Source organism: Choloepus didactylus, chromosome 17, assembly GCF_015220235.1.
Source record: "Choloepus didactylus isolate mChoDid1 chromosome 17, mChoDid1.pri, whole genome shotgun sequence".
NCBI classification, from domain to species: Eukaryota; Metazoa; Chordata; class Mammalia; order Pilosa; family Megalonychidae; genus Choloepus; species Choloepus didactylus.
Genome location: NC_051323.1, coordinates 64,788,113 through 64,801,747, shown reverse-complemented (window position 1 = coordinate 64,801,747; position 13,635 = coordinate 64,788,113). Strand labels below are relative to the sequence as shown.

Sequence of the window (13,635 nt, the reverse complement as noted above, 5' to 3'; positions counted from 1 at the left end):
TAATTGTGCCTAAGAGTCTCCCCGAGTGCCTCTTTGTTGCTCAGATGTGGCCCTCTCTCTCTCTAACTAAGTCACCTTGGCAGGTGATCTCGCTGCCCTCCCCCCTACGTGGGACCTGACTCCCAGGGGTGTAAATCTCCCTGGCAATGCAGGATATGATTCCCAGGGATGAATCTGGACCTGGCATCATGGGATTGAGAACATCTTCTTAACCAAAAGGGGGATGCAAAATGAAACAAAATAAAGCTTCAGTGGCTAAGAGATTTCAAATGGAGTCCAGAGGTCACTCTGGTGGACATTCTTACTCACTATATAGATAACACTTTTTAGGTTTTAATGTATTGGAATAGCTAGAAGTAAATACCTGAAACCATCAAACTTCAACCCAGTAGCCTTGACTCTTGAAGATGATTGTATAACAATGTAGCTTACAAGGGGTGACAATGTGATTGTGAAAACCCTGTGGATCGCACTACCTCTATCCAGTGTATGGATGGATAAGTAGAAAAATGGGGACAAAACCTAAATGAAAAATAGGGTGGGAAGGGAGGGGTGATTTGGGTGTTCTTTTTTGTTTATTTATTTTTATTCTGATTCTGATTCTTTCTGGTGTAAGGAAAATGTTCAAAAATAGATTGGGGTGATGAATGCACAATTATAAAATGGTACTGTGAACAGTTGATTGTACACCATGGATGACTGTATGGTATGTGAATATATCTCAATAAAACTGAATTTAAAAAAAACACTGTGCTGATATGCAAGGCTCAAACATAGGGTATCTGCAAAAGTGGAACCAGTTGGGAGAATTTTAACAACCATTTGTGAGTGCATGAAACACAATAATTTCTTTACAATATTTATAAATATATCATACAATACTGTTTCCTGTTATGACATATACCAATATGGCATTGTACAGTAAGCATAATGCCATATGAGTCTTATAAAAGTGAATCATTTCAACAAGTCAATAAAATAAATGGTAGTACCTGCTTTTAGTAGGTATTCTGATTGTAACACTGAAGTTTACTTTCCTTTGATCAGTTTTGCGCAGCAACAGAGGAGTAAAAAAGGAAACATAGGAATCAAAATGGCTAAATATGCAAGAAATTGTTATTCACAGTGACATGGCTACATACAATGCATTATTCTATGCATATTCTTTCCATTTGTTGAAATTTCAAGATAAAAAGCACTTGTTTTCTACAGGTTCACAAAACAGCATAAGAATAAAGGAGAATGTAAGGTAAGTGTTAGTTGAATTAACAAACTATGGCCCAATGCTCATATCCATATTTCCAATTCAAACAATGGTTACAGAAACCATTTCACATCTTTCTTAACACACACACAAAGATTCTTGCCTGCCTCTCCCCAAAAACCAACTCTTTATAAGAGCGATCTTTTTCATTTAATGCCCATATGAATATCACATCTAGTCCATCTTTAATAGCCAAATTTAATGTCACTACAAAAGAAAGCAAATTGGACAACAGTCACAGGTATTAGCATCTGTAAAGCTAAAATGGCATGGAGATATCTTAAAGGAGTTTAAAATTATTTTCCTGAACAGTCTCAGGTTTCAAACAGATGAAGTTGCTGAGGACCCATTGACTGATAATTTCCAAGGTCTGTTGGCAAAGGAAAATTGGTGGTTCCCGCTGGGGCTGCTGCTGGTTCTTTCCTGGTGCTGGAGATATGGGGAAACTGAGGGTGTGGTGACTGGATGGGGGTGCTGGGGCTCAGCAGGCACGAGGAGGTGGAGGGGAGGCCTCCTGCTGGACTGTGGACCTTGTCACTCGCAGAGTCACATTCCAGGTCTCCAACAGTAGTCAGTCCATCCCTCTGATGACTGATCTTCATTACAAGTAGGTCGAACTCTGTATTTTAAAGGAAGTGGCCCATTCCTTCTCCAGCTATAAATGGATTGCAACATCCACTAGTGTATAGTAATCCTTTAAAAGCTCCTCTTCATACATGACATCAATCTGGAAAGTATTAGGTATGTCCATTTTACTTCTGAGAAACTTTCTTAGATACATCACAGTCATCACCATGGGGCATTGTAGGTATCTTTTATCATTCATTTCTTCCTTCGATTTCTCTTTGTCTTTGTTTACTTTCCAATCCAATCTCATCTGGTCAAAGAATTCAATGGATAAACTTATCATCATCATCATTAACAATTCTTTTATCTTCATCTGTAACTTCTCCTCTATCTTCATTAGAACCATTGGCAGCATCAGCTGAAGGATGAGCTGCATAAAAATCCCTTCTTCTCTTCATTTCATTTTTGAAAAGCCCTGGAACTAATTTGTATACAGTATCTTTTTTTTTTTATTATTAAATTCAGTTTTATTGAAATACATTCACACACCATACAATCATCCATGATATACAATCCACTGTCCACAGTATGATAACATAGTTATGCGTTCATCACCACAGTCTATCTCTGAACATTTTCCTTACATCAGAAAGAACCAGAACAAGAAAAAAAAATAAAAGTGAAAAAAAACACCCAAATCATCCCTCCATCCCACCCCATTTGTCCTTTAGTTTTTATCCCCATTCCTCCACTCATCCATACACTAGATAAAGGGGCTGTGATCCACAAGGTCTTCACAATCACATTGTCACCCCTTGTAATCTACATTATTATATAATTGTCTTCAGGAGTCCAGACTGCTGGGTTGGAGTTTGGTAGTTTCAGGTATTTACTTCTAGCTATTCCAATACATTAAAGCCTAAGAGGTGTTATCTATATAGTGCATAAGAATGTCCACCAGAGTGACCTCTCGACTCCATTTGGAATCTCTCAGCCACTGAAACTATTTTGTCTCATTTTGCATCCCCCTTTTGGTCAGGAAGACACTCTCAGTCCCACGATGCCGGGTCCACATTCATCCCCGGGAGTCATACTCTGCGTTGCCAGGGAGATTTACAACCCTGGGAGTTGGGTCCCACGTAGGGGGGAGGGCAGCAAGTTCACCTATTGAGATGGCTCAGTTAGAGAGGAGAGGGCCACATCTGAGCAACAAAGAAGTACTCAGGGGGAGACTCTTAGGCACCATTACATACAACTTTAGACTTTCCTTTGTGGTAATGAGCTTCATAAGGGCAAGTCCCATGCTTGAGGGCTCAGCACATCAAACTGCCAGTCCCAATGTTTGTGACAACATATGCTAGAGGATCAGCATCTGAAAGTTTAGAGATAGGCCTTACAATTCAGGGATAGAGTTAACTGCTGTGTATACAGTATCTTGAAGAGTTTTATCTGACCTTATATTTAGGAGTGGTCTGGTTTTGTGAACTTGGATGTCACAGATTAGACAGTACCTGCTGGTCTCCAAGTAACGCACAATACACGTTTTACAGAAGGAATGTAGACATTTGGTTATGATGGTGGCGTCAATGAAGCACTCTCCACAAGGCACACACATCAGGTGGGGGCTCAGCTCCATGATTTTGATTCTGGTTGTTCGGTGCATGTCTACGGGATAAAAGACCACTAGCTCCAAAATGGCTCTGCCCGCCGCCCTTGCCACCCCCCAAAGGGTCACAGCTCCCATTCCTTAAGGGCAGCCTGGGAATTAGTGTTAGTGCAGTCACAGCCACCCTCTCCCTGCCTGATTTTAGTACTTTTTAAATGAAAGAATGGAAAATTAATGTCTGTTAATATTTGAAATTAGTTTACCAAATTTACCAATATTTGTTGCTCTGATTATGTCATTCAAAAGCAACAATTGCTTTTTCACAGATGTTCTACTTTGACAAACATGTAAGAAGCCAAAAATAACACATCACATTTTATCTAATGTAAGAATTGTACTTCAAAAGTGATTGCCCTTCCATTGAACTGTCTTGGCACTATGGTTAAAAATCAATTGACTATATAGCTGTGGGTCTATTTCTGCACTACCTATTCTATTTTATTGATTTATGTGTCTATCCTTTCACCAATACCACCCAGTCTTGATTACTGTGGTTTAAGTCCTCCAATAGTTTTCTTCTTTTTCAAACCTGTTTTAACTATTCTAGATCCTTTATATTTCTTTACAGATTTCAGAATCAGTTTGTCAATATCTACAAAAAATAAATCCTCCTTGGATTTTTATTGGGATTATGTTAAATCTATAGATCAATTTAAAGAAAATTGGCAGCCTAACAATTTTGAGTCTTCAAATCTATGAACATGGTATAGCTTTACATTTATTTATCTTTGATATTTCATCAGTGTTTCATAGTTTCCAGCATATGCATTCTGTATATATATGATTTTGGTGTTACTGTAAATGATATGGATTTTTCATTTCAATTTTCAATAGTTCATTGCTAGCATATAAAGGCATAATTCATTTTTTGTACATTGACCTTCTATCCTTCTACCTTTCTAAAATCATTCATTAGTTACAAGTGTTTTTTGTAGATTTCTTAGGTTTATTTAGATAATTTTGTAGTCTTTAAATTGAAACAAGGCTGTTTCTTCCTTTTCAATCTGTATGTTCTTTTCCTTATAATTTTGAACCCCTAGGACTTTGACTACCATGATGGATAGGAAAGATGAGAGGGGACAACCTTGCCTTGCTCCCAATCTCAGAAGGAAAAATTCAGTTTTCACTCTTAAGTATCATGTTAACTATAGGACTTTTGTAGATGTACTTTATTAGGTTATAGAAATTCCTTTCTATTCCTAGTTTGCTGAGAGTTTTTTCTGCGAATAGATGTCAAATTTTGTCTAATTCTTTTTACATTTTTTTGAGCTGATCTTAAGATTTGTCTTCCTTAGTTTATTGATGTGGTTAATTATATTGATTTTTGAATGCTTAACCAGCTTTGCATTTTAAAGATAAACCCATCAGTCATGCAGTATTATCATTACTTTACATTGCTGGATTTGATTTGGTAGTATCTTTCTGTGGATCTTCACATCTATAATCATGCAAGTCATTGGTATTTAGCTTTCTTTTATTGTAATGTCTCTGGTTTTAGAATCAGATTAATGCTGACTGCATAAAATTTGTTGATACCCTTGTATTTTCTGAAGGAGATATGTGTGATTAATACTATTATATCTTCAAATGCTTGGTAAAATTTGCTATTGAAGCCATTTGGGCCTGAAGCTTTATTTGTTGTATGGTGTTTAACTATGAACACCATAGTTCATAGCTATTCAATTTCTATAATAGCTGTAGAACTCTTCAAGTATAGCAAGGATTTTTGCTATCATGTTCTAAAGAGAAAGATAATTCAGTCTTTTCTCTAGCCTGACGATGGAGATATACTTTTTAGTAGTGATAAGATGCATACTCACTGTTTGTAGTACAACTACAGATTTTTGCCCCACAACATAGGAGTTTGAAAACTTTTTGTACAATATTTGAACACCTCCTATTGAGGAAGAAAAAGGAGGAGGAGGGGAAGATGGAGAAGGAGGAAGGGAAGGAAAAGGAGAAGGAGAAGAAGGTGGGGGGAGAAGAACAAGAAGAAGAAAAAAAAGAAGAAGAAGAAGTAATAGTAGAGGAGTTATGTTTTTATAGATAACACTTTATTGAATATAATCCTGTCAAAAGAAATGCTTCATATTTACTGGGCATCGATGAGAACCTGTTCCTCATGTTTGGAAGATTCTTCCACATACTACCTTCTGGCTTTATAAAATACAAACACGTTTTCTTTTATACCCTTATGCAGAATGTTACACATTAAACCCAACCAAATAAAAACACTGACAATCTGAGAAATACAATGTAGATAATGATCCTTCCTTATGTACTTTGTCACCAAAAAAAAATAAACAATATATCAGAATTCATCAAAATTTTTAAAAAATTTTTAAATGATTGCTGTGCCACATTATCTAGAGACTTTTAGATTAGCATGTTACAGTGCAAAAGTTCTCATCCAGAATTCTTGTACTCCCTCTGATTTCATGGACTGATTCAGAGTCACTGATCCCAGAGTATATTAGTCAGGGTTCTCCAGGGAAGCAGAACTGACATGATATATATATTTACACTTATTATGTAAATATTATGCAATTTATTATAGGAATTGGCTTACATGACTGTGGGGATTGTCAAATCCAAAATCCATGAGGCAGGCTGCAATTTGGGAACTCCGATGGAGGTTTTGATGAATTCTCAGGAGAAGTGGCTGGATGGCTGAAATAAAGATAGAAATTCATCAGTTCTCCCTTTAAGGCCTTCAACTTGGATGAGACATTTCTTATTGCTGATATAATCAGCCATAGATGCAGTCAACTGACTAATGATTTAAATCCTCAAAATACCCTCACAGTAACAATCAGGCCAGGGCTTACTTGACCAAACAACAGGCCAAGTTGACCATGAACTTAACCATCACACAGAGAAAAGGCAGAACAGTTTTATGTGTATGAATGCATTTGTGTGTTTCTGGTATCATCTTCTATAGCTTTCATTTAAAATATATATTATTACTAAAAATACAAGAGCATAACGATACTGCAGTACTTGTCAAAATTCGAAGAAATAAAATTTTCACAAGGTACTCCACCTTAAAATAATGTACTGTGATTATAAATGTTAGAGAGCAATATATATTATTTTCTTCTTGGTGATGTATATCAGCTCTTGAAATGATCTGAGAACCCCCTGTATCACAACAAAACCAAATGGAAGCTTATTAGACATAGCTTCCCTCAGTGCTTCCTAAAGAATTTTGACAAATGTTTATTAGCATTCCTTAGAATGAGTGTTCTACTGGATACCCTATGGAAAATACTCCTCTAATGAGGTTGAATTAAGAAGATTCTTGGCAATCTATTTTAGTATATAATAAACTGAGATTGCTAAAGTCCCTCAATAGTGGTTATACAGTGGGAATTTTATGAGGCTCACTGGAGGCAGTCTGCACACTGAAACTCCCAGATGAGTGGTATCTCGATAATATACATGCAAGAAACAGATTTCCTTGTGCTAACATGGGTTGCATATGAGACAGTCCAATTACTTCTTGGAGTTTGATTGCCTAGTTCAGTTTACATATATACATCATGTTGATCTCCAATGTGAAAAATGTATAACAAAAAAGTCGTGTTTTTCAAGTGCATTTACTGACCAGAAAATACGAAATATACATTCAATATAGTTTTCATGGCTAAAATAGTGGAAGATATCACAAAAACTTCAAAAATCCATGTTGACATTATCATAATTTGAAGATCAACAAGTAGTCACCAAATTCAAAGAGACAAAAAGATTGGAAATACTGATTTCTGGGATTGAAAAATAATCTGAACTTCCAGCTACATTAACAACGCCTCTCTTATACTACATTCATTTGCCAGCTTGCTCTTTGAAAATATTGATGACAATATTTCTAAAGAGAAAATAAAATGCAGACTTGGGTATAAATTTTAAGTTGTTGCTTGAAGTTAAAATCACAGAACAGTCCCCTGCCCACATAAAAGTCTGTAAGGAAACTGATAGAAATGCAAAATGTCACAACAAAATTCCCATGTAACAGCTCTTTTTACCATTCAAATTAAATCTGAAGTATCAGTATTACATTATAATAATTTGTAAACAAAAGGCCTCTATGATGTACAACCCTATGTGACAAATGTCTTCTTTTTTTTTGGTTACAGCTCATTAGCATTTCCCCTCTATAACAAAGTACCTTCGTGTGTGGAAATGATGTTGAATAATGGGGCAAAAGGAGAAGAAATATGTAATTTAGCTTACTTCTATTTATCTACTAAGCATATGTTCTCTTCGGTGATCACGTTTCCTATATCTAATATCTCATTTACTTACACCAAAAAAAATACAGATAAACTTCTAGGACATTGAGATTTGACATTTAAAACGGTTTCTGCACCTGTAAGCCAAGATGATTTATCTGTGCACTTTTGGGTGCTATAGGGCCTTTTTAAAACCACACAGAGTGAGCCCTGATATATTTCTCATCTGATCAAAATCTATTCAGCATCTTCTTAACTTGTTCTTAACATGGAGACTTTATTTTCTTCTTTGAGTCCTGCTCTTTGGGCTTGGTCTTTACATTTGCTTTCTTTACGTAACACTTGAATCCCTAAGATGTTTGACATAGACTTTCATTACTGGCTAATTTCTCCCATGGTGCTTCCAAGTTAAGATCTCCAAATGAGAATTCAGCTCAGACAATCCAAAAGACATCATGATTCCTTGGTAATGATTAAAGTCTATGGAGTTGGAATAAGGTACAGGAAGGTATAAGAGATATGGTAAAGGACTTCCCCTGCTCAGGGACTTGCTTAAAATCAGACCTAACTAACATTTCAATATTTGCAAAGTGGCCATGTTGAGTACTAGGAGCAGCATGAGCCAGAACTGGGCATGCTGTCCTTGCCTGAATTTGGAAAAGGGGGGAAGAGAAGAACATGTCAATAGTGGCCAAGAAAGCATTGTGGTCAAAATGTGTCTGCTCAGGTACCACGCCTGGTGTAGTGAGTAAGCTCTGATCAGAAAAACCTTCCACGGATAACTATTATAAACTCTGGACAATTATAAAGAGGAAACTACTTGAAAGCTGATGGTGAACAAAACTAGGCAGATAATGGCAGCAAGTTGGTACTTGGAAGACAGAAACAGCACAGGGTGAATCCCATTTCTTATGCCTTTGAACTTAAGCACAGATTCCATTTTATACCAAGCAGGATGGTTCAAACTGCAGTAGAAAATCCACAATCTTTATTATTGCTGTAAATAATTGGAGGACAGAGGTAGGGCAAACAAAACTGCAGAAAAGTAAGGCAGGAAATCCCAGAAAGGAGAGAAAGAGGGACCCATAACTTTTGTGTGTAAACTCTGTTAAATTCTCTAAATGTAGAGTCTACAAAAAGACTTTTCACAACAGCTTTATTCATCATAGTTAAAAATCTGATACCCCTCATCCCCCCACACACAGGGGTACCTCAATAATAGTATAGACAACCAACTGTGGCGTATTCACACAATGGAACATGACTCAGCAATAAAAAGGAACAAATTACTGATCCATGCAATAACATGAATGAATCTCAAAAATGCTATGCTGAATGGAAGTACATAGTGCATGATTTCACTCTTACGAACTTTGATAATAGGCAAATCTAATCTATGATGCAAGAAAAATCAGAATATCATTTTCCTCTGATGGGCAGTGGCAGGGATGGACTCAAAAGGAGCATGAGAGACTTTCTGTGGTGATAGCAATGTTCTTTATCAGGATTTAGGTTACATTGGTGTTTGCATTTATCAAATTCACCCAATACACCCTCAAGATTTATGTGTTTCATTATACATAGATTTTACATCAACAGAAAAACTGTAAACAAATATTGAACTCTAGTCAATGATATGCTTGTTGAAACATTTAAGGAGAATTGTACTTATGATATTTACTTTGAAATGCATCAAATAATTAAAATGAATTGATGAATGGAAAGAAAGATGGATAGAAATGTTACATAAAGAAAGTTTAGTGAAATAATATATAGTGATAATAATATAGTGAGATAAGGAAAGTATAGTGAAATGTTAATGGTAGCATTTAGGTAGAGAGTATACAATTAACTTTGATACATATGTGTCAACCTTTATATATGTTTGAATATTCACAGTAAAGTATTGGAAGAACAGCCAGGAGGAAAACAAATCTGCTGGAAAACCAATAGCCATGGTTGCATGGAATGATTTTGACTTTAATACCACCAATGTGGGAAATCATTGTCCTAAAAATACATTGTTCATCACTTTTATACATATTTTTATCAAGCTAAAGAGCATACAGCGTGGAAGTCCTATTTAACTGATAGCTTTAAAAATATGAAGATTTAGCCAACATATACCATTTATCATAAGGACACAAGACAAAAACTTGGCATTTGTTGAGTAATTGCATTTAACTCAAATTGATTTCTATCCAAGTTATTAATTCTAGTGTTATTGTTATTGTCAGCACTTTGGAGTTTTATTGTAATGCGCCGAAACCCATGTAATAAAATCTTTATGAAAAATTCCAGCTTTTCCTTCTATGAATTCGAATCGCCATGCCATTTTTTCTCCATTTTGCTGCCCCCTTTTCCTTCCACTTACAACTTTGCTTATTTTTTTCAATGCTTGATTACCATTATTATGAAAGTGTCAAATATGAAGCTTTTAAATGAAAACTATGCATGCTTTTAGGGTAAAGGAATAAAAAATTGAGTGTAGACTCACAGGCCACACAGGTTAAAAATTATTCATCTGGGGGCAAGAGAACTCTGTTTTATATCTGCCTTGAACTGGATGGGTGGCCTTATACAGATCACTCTTGCCTCTTCCCCAACTTGATTTTCTACTTTTTTTTTTTTTTAATTAGAGAAGTTGTAGGTTTACAGAAAAATCGCACAGAAAATAAGGTGTTCCCAAATTAGCCCCACCACAAACACAAATGCAGTTTTTCCTATTATTAACACTTTACGTTAGTGTGGTACCTTTGTTACAAATGAAATAATATGAATTATAATTATGCTATTACTTATAGTCCATGGTTTACATTGGAGTTCACTCTTTGTCTTGTTTTTTTTTGTAAATTTTAATTCTAATAACAAATATAGAACCTAAAATCTCCTTTTTTGGCCACATTCAAATATGTAATTCTGTGGTGTTTATTACATTCACAATGTTGCGCTATCACCATCATCCATTACCAAAACTTCTTCATTACCCCAAACAGAAACTCTGTACCAATTAAGCATTAATTCCACATTCCCTACCCCCACTCTGGCCCCTGGTAACTGGTATTCTAGTTTCTGAGTCTATGAATTTGCTTATTCAATATTGCTTTATTTCATATCAGTGAGCTCACACATTTGTCCTTCTGCGTCTGACTTATTTTGCTCAATATTATGTCTTCAAGTTTCATCCATGTTGTTGCATGTATCAGAACTACATTTCTTCTTATGGCTGAATAATATTCCATTGTAAATGTATATCACATTTTGTTTATCCATTCCTCTGTTCATGGGCAGTAGGCGTATTATTTCTTGGCTGCTAAAAAAAAAATTACTATCAATTGGCTTCAACAATGGGAATTTATTGGTGCACAGTTTTGAGGCTAGGAGAAATCCAAAATCCAGGCATCAGGAAAGGCAATGCTTTTTCCCTGAAAACTGCATTCTGGGGCTGGCTGCCTGTGATCCTTAGCCCTTGGCTTTTCTGTCTCATGGCAATGCATGTCAGCATCTTCTCCTTTCCAGTAACTTTCAACTTCTGATGGCTTGCCATGGCTTCTCTCTGTGTGTCCAGTTTCTTTTCCTTACAAGAGTTTCAGCCATATTGGATTAAGGCCACCTCCAGTCTAGTGTCCTTTCATTTCAGTCTGAAGAATTCCCTTTAGCATTGCTTGTGGGGCAGATGAACTCCCTCAGCTTTTTTTTTTTTTTTTTTTAAATCATTTTGAAAGAACATCTCATTGGATATAAAATTCTTGAATGGCAGTTATTTTCTTTTAACACTTTAAATATTTATCCCACTGCCTTCTTCCCTCCATGGTTTCTAATGAGAAATTAGCACCTAATTTCGGGGAGACCCTTGTACATAATACATTGCTTTTCTTTTGCAGCTTTCAGAACTCTCTACTTGTCTTCGGCATTCAACAGTTTGACTACTGTGTGTCTTGTCATGGTTCTCTTCAAGTTTATCCTTTTTGGGGTTCACTGAGATACTTGCATGTGGGAGTAGCGCAGGCAGGCTCCATGGTGCACCAGGAAGGTGTCTGGGGAGGGACCTGCATAGGCACCACGAGCTTCTCCTACAAATTTTAAAGCTGTGTTTTCTTGATTTGGCACTCATCCAGTTATCACAACTCTTTAGCATTTTCCAGAGTTTTGTAGAAGACAGCTCTGGCAAGTTTTGCTAGTTTTTCGAAGATTCCATGGGAGAATGGAACCCGGGAGCATTTTACACCGACTTCTGGACTGAGATCCTCCTTCACAGTTCACAGACTAGAGAGGCAGGAATGTGATACATAGAAAACTGTCAGGTAGTAGTAAGCGTCAGGGGACAGCAGCCCCAGAGAGGGAGATATAGCCTAGTCTTGGAGAAGACAGAGATCACAGAAGCATCTCTGGGATTAATGTCTGAGCTGATTCTAAAAGGATGAAACGATATTATTGGCCTCCTGCAAGGCAACCAAGTGGAAAGCATGTGTCTCAAAATGAACTGGGAACTGTCAGTGAGGCCTGAGTGCCAGCCAGAAGAAGGGGAAGAGGCTGAGGAAGAGGAGATTGGATGTCTCTATTCTCCCTTCCAGAAGTATACCTATGAGAAGAAATGTTTGCCACTACTCCTAGCCCTACCTACAAAGGTATGAACTGGATTTAGTCACAAATTGACCAAGTAGTAGAATCTAGACCTTAATCTGAGCTGTGTTTTCTAAATTATATGAATCCTGAAGTAGTTCCAAGATTATTAGCAAAACATTTCTTTACCTATTTAGCAAGTACAGATAGATGAATCAGTTAGTAGAGTGGGGATGTTTATCACCACACCAGTTGTGTAGTGCTCAGTCACCAGAGGGCAGAACATCAGCGGGTTTCAACAGTGGAACAGCAACAATAAGAGAAGCCACTGCAGCAGCATTTGTTTACAATACATTGAGCACAGATGAGAAAACAAACATGGCACTGAATGTTTTCAAATATACTATCACAGTTAATTCTCATATTCCTTTAAGGAAACACCAACTTTGTACATATTTTATTCCCATCTTACAGATAAGAAAATTAAAGCTCAAAGAAGACAAAACAATTTGCTGAAGATTTCATAACTAGTAGATATGAGCTGCAATTGTGTCTTTTGACTTCCAAGCCCATGCTCTCTCCACTCCAGAGCAGTGGCTCCCAAACCTGGCTGGTCATCAGGATCAACAGGAAAGAGAATAAAAACAGGTTCCCAAACCCTTGCCCAGTATTTACCAGATCAGATTTCTGGGTCATGGGGCTCTAGGACATGCAATATTTTAAGCATTCAATAATTCTGATGAAAACCCTGATTTTGGAGCAACTGACCAATAGTCAAATTGCAACAGAAGCTGAATATAATCAACTAAAAAATAAGAAATATTCAAGTTAAAATTGTATCAGGGAACTGGGGCATTATGACTTAAGAAAAATCTCAAGTGCCTTTTGATTCATATCTGAGTCATGATCAGTACATATACACCAAACAATGACCCTCTCCAATTACCAATGCTATTTTAAAATAAAATCTCTGGACTTTTGATCACGTGGCTCCTTATGACTAGAATCTGGATATCCCTGGGGAATAAAAATATTGACTCATGGACATTGCAATTTCATAAATGTACCACAAGTTTCAAACCTGGATGCCTGACCATGTTTTTGTTTCTGTCCATGTTATCCTAACCTCTTTTTTCCCTCAGTGAACTTCCACGCATCCTTTTCAACTATGTTTAGATCCCCAGATCAGTACTTCTCGAGCCTTAGCATGCATGTGAGTCACTTAAGGATCTAGTCAGTTTCTGATTCAGTAGGCCTTGGTGGGGCCCCAAATTCTGCATTTCCAGTGAACTTGCAGGGGATGCTGCTGCTCCATAAACCATACTAGCACATTCCCAGACCTT

The 13,635-nt window shown here is 36.8% G+C and overlaps 1 pseudogene; it reads right to left on the bottom strand.

The window, feature by feature from the left end:
- Positions 1 to 1,585: 1,585 nt before the first annotated feature.
- LOC119512131 lies at positions 1,586 to 3,506 on the bottom strand (annotated as a pseudogene).
- Between the last annotated feature and the right edge of the window lie 10,129 nt (positions 3,507 to 13,635).